Genomic DNA, 3,753 nt, shown 5'->3' on the forward strand with positions numbered 1-3,753 from the left:
GGATGGGCATGGAGGAGGACACTTGTGGGGATGAGCACTGAGTGTTATGTGGAAACTAATTTGACAATAAACTATTTGTAAAAAAAAAAAAAAAAGAAAAGAAAAGAAAGAAAAAAAAATAAATCATCTGCATGGTGGCTGTAAATCCTGAAGACCAGAAAAGAATACCACTATATGGTATTCCTTTGTTTGAAAGGCTGGTGACATACACCATGACTGCTTGGCAATATTTATTCTTTGTCCAGTTATAGTCAGCAAGGAGATAAAACTTTGACTAATGTCTCATTGCCTCCTCTGCAGAACTGCTGAATCCACAGCTGAATCATGAGCTTTGTCACTTGTTACAGTTCCCTGTGAATCAGGGCAAATATCCCTAAACCTCTTTCTGCAGAGGTTTTCATTGCTAGAGTCATCTTTCTCTTTCCCCTCTGTTCAGCCCCTTCAAATGAAGGCCAGACTCAGAGCATATGTGCCCATCCCACACAGACATCCACAGACCATGAATTTCAGACCTAAAAAGTTCAAGGCTTCAGAGAAAGCTCAAGGCTTCAGGAGGCTAAGATAAGAAGTATCTGGGCAAATAGAATGGGTATAAACTAAAAGGGAGCTCCATGGTGATGGTCTGAGATCTCTGGTTGAGAAGAAACCTTCTTAGGTGTATTTGGCATTTGTGGGTCCCCATGCAGACTGGCTGATCCCAGCCCAAGTGAACAGCAGTTCGTTGCTTCAGATAAACTTCCCAGATCTCCTGGGGACTGTGAAGGTCCTCAGCACTTCTGTCTCTGCCGGACCTTTGTCCTCACACCTGGAAGAGTCTGTCTGTGAAATAAAATACGGAAGAGAGACTGCAAGAGCCCAGTCTACCAGCAGATAATTAATTCAGTTAAGCAATTGGACATTTGACTACACAGGTGGGAGGGAGCTTTTGGGGGCGATGAAAATGCTCTACAGCTTGATTGAAGTGGTGGTAGCACAACCACATCTGTTTGTCAAAATTCATTGAACGTACACTTTAAAAAATGAAACTAACATCAATATAAATTTGCCTCAGTAAAAGTGACTTCAAAAATATACTAAACATAGTTTAATTGAATGCTTATAAGATTAAAAATACTTAGAAGGATACAAAGAAGATTTAAGGTGACTCAGAGAATAATAAAGATGACATTTTCTTTTAAGCAGTAGGTAACAACTTCAACATAGTTTTTAAAAATTTTTTATGTTCATTTTATTTTTGAGAGAGAGAGACAGAGACGGAGCATGAGCAGGGGAGGGGTAGAGAGAGAGGGAGACAAGAATCTGAAGCAGGCTCCAGGCTCTGAGCTGTCAGCACAGAGCCCGACGCAAGGCTCTAACTCATGAACCATGAGATCATGACCCATGCCGAAGTTGGACACTCAATCGACTGAACCACCCAGGTGCGTCTATAATTTTTTTTAATGTTCATTCATTTTTGAGAGACAGAGAGACAGAGCACAAGCAGGGGAGGGGCAGAGAGAGAGAGGGAGACACAGAATCTGAAGCAGCCTCCAGGCTCTGAGCCGTCAGCAGAGTCCAACACGGCGCTCTAACTGGTGAACCAAGAGATCATGACCTGAGCTGAAGTCAGATGCTTAACCAGCTGAGCTACCCAGGCACCCATGTTTATAATGATAATATTGGAAAGCTGGCCATTATTCTGTACTTCTTATTGAATGCATTAAGGAAGTATTTAACTTAGTGTCTCTCAGAAGCCAGGACTATGGTCAGAACTACCAGGTATATAAAGATGAAGAAAGCACAGTATCTACTCTCTGGGAGCTCACAGTCCAGTAGGAGAGTTTATATTGGACACAAATATATCTTCCCAGGAAAAAAGAGAAATAATGTGGTAAGTTTCATAAGTGAGGTATACAGTATTATCCGGTGTCCTTATGGGAGAAAGTAATGAGATCCCTCAATCACAGGCAATATGAAATATAAATTAAAGGGATGTGAAGGGAGGGGGTTCTGGGTGTGTGTATGTGTTTATGTGTGTACACACACACTTTGGTAGAAAATAGAAAAGAATGCCTTTATAATTCAGGGTAAGAATTAGTCTCCCCAAGGAAGCCCTGGCAAAATCGCACAGTTTAAAAATTTTTTAATGTTTATTTTTGAGAGAGAGAGAGAGAGAGAGAGAGAGAATGAGTGGGGGCGGGGCAGAGAGAGGGAGACACAGATTCTGAAGCAATTTCCAGGCTCTGAGCTGTCAGCACAGAGCCCAGCACAGGGCTCAACCCCACAAACTGCAAGATCTGAGCTGAAGTCAGACACTCAACCAAGTGAGCCACCCAGGCACCATCTCCCCTCCAGTTTAAATAGAAAGAATTAACATAGAAACTTAAACCATCTTTATAATGAAAGATATCATAACAAAGTTAAAAAGCAAGTGGTAGTTCTTCAGCTTGGCAATTTGATTCCTAGGAATCTGGCTCCTACAAACACACTTCAGGATACAAAGTAAAATATTCAAAAAGTTCTATATTTCAGTCTTGTTTATAATTATAAAATGTTGGAAACAACCCAAGCGTCCAGCATAAACTGCAGGTACATCCACACAATGGAGTCTGAAGCAGCTGAGAAACAGAACGAGGAAGATATGGGGTGGTTAGTTGTTAGGATATCTACAATGTGTATTAAGTGAAAAAAGTTAATAGAGATCAGAACATTTTCTACTGTTTGATTCAGTTTATTAAGAAAATGAAGGGAGGGACGCCTGGGTGGCTCAGTTAGTTAAGCTTCCAACTTTAGCTCAGGTCATGATCTCGCGGTTCGTGGGTTCGAGCCCCGCGTCGGGCTCTGTGCTGACGGCCAGCTCAGAGCCTGGAGCCTGCTTCAGATCCTGCGTCTCCCTCTCCCTCTGCCTCTCCCCTGCTCGTGCTCTGTCTGTCGATCTTTCTCTCAAAAATAAAAAAAAACATTTTTAAAAATGAAGGGAAAGGGGCGCCTGGGTGGCTTAGTCGGTTAAGCGTCCGACTTTCNCATTTTTAAAAATGAAGGGAAAGACTATATAGATATTGTTTACACCATGTTTACATAGTGAAGAACAGGAAAAATGATTTCACAGAGAGGATAGGGAGGAACAGGTTAAGGGAGAAAGGTGGAAATGAGACTTCTCTGTGTTTATCTTTCTGTATAGTTTTGACTTTTGAATCCTGTAAGATAACTATGTTTAAAATGTAATTAAACGCAAAAGTTAAATGACGTTCTAGAGAAACTACATAAAAGACTAACAGCCATCTTACAGACTGAACGTTTGTCATGGAATGTTGCGGAATGTGTCTGTGACCCCCACCACCACCAAATTTAAATGTTGAAATCCTAATCCCCAGGGGCACCTGGGTGGCTCAGTTGGTTAAGCTTCCAACTCCGGCACAGGTCATGATCTCGTGGTTTGAGTTCAAGCCCCGTGTCTGACTCTGTGCTGACAGCTCAGAGCCTGGAGCCTGCTTTAGATTCTGTCTCTTTCTCTCTCTGTCCCTCCCAACTTATGCTCTATCTTTCTCTCAAAAAAATAAATAAATGTTAAAAAGAAAACTCTAACCCCAAAGTGATGGTATTTTGAGGTGGGGGTCTTTGGGAGGTAATTAAGTTATAAGGGTGGAGCCCTCGTGATGGAATTAGTGCCCTTGTAAGAGGAGATGTGAGAAGTCCCTCTCTCTCTTCACTCTCCACCACATAAAGATGCAATAAGACAGTCGTCTGCAAACCAGGAACTGAGCCTTCACCAGA

The sequence above is a fragment of the Crocuta crocuta genome, unplaced genomic scaffold (genome assembly GCF_008692635.1).
Source record: "Crocuta crocuta isolate KB4526 unplaced genomic scaffold, BGI_CrCroc_1.0 scaffold162, whole genome shotgun sequence".
NCBI classification, from domain to species: Eukaryota; Metazoa; Chordata; class Mammalia; order Carnivora; family Hyaenidae; genus Crocuta; species Crocuta crocuta.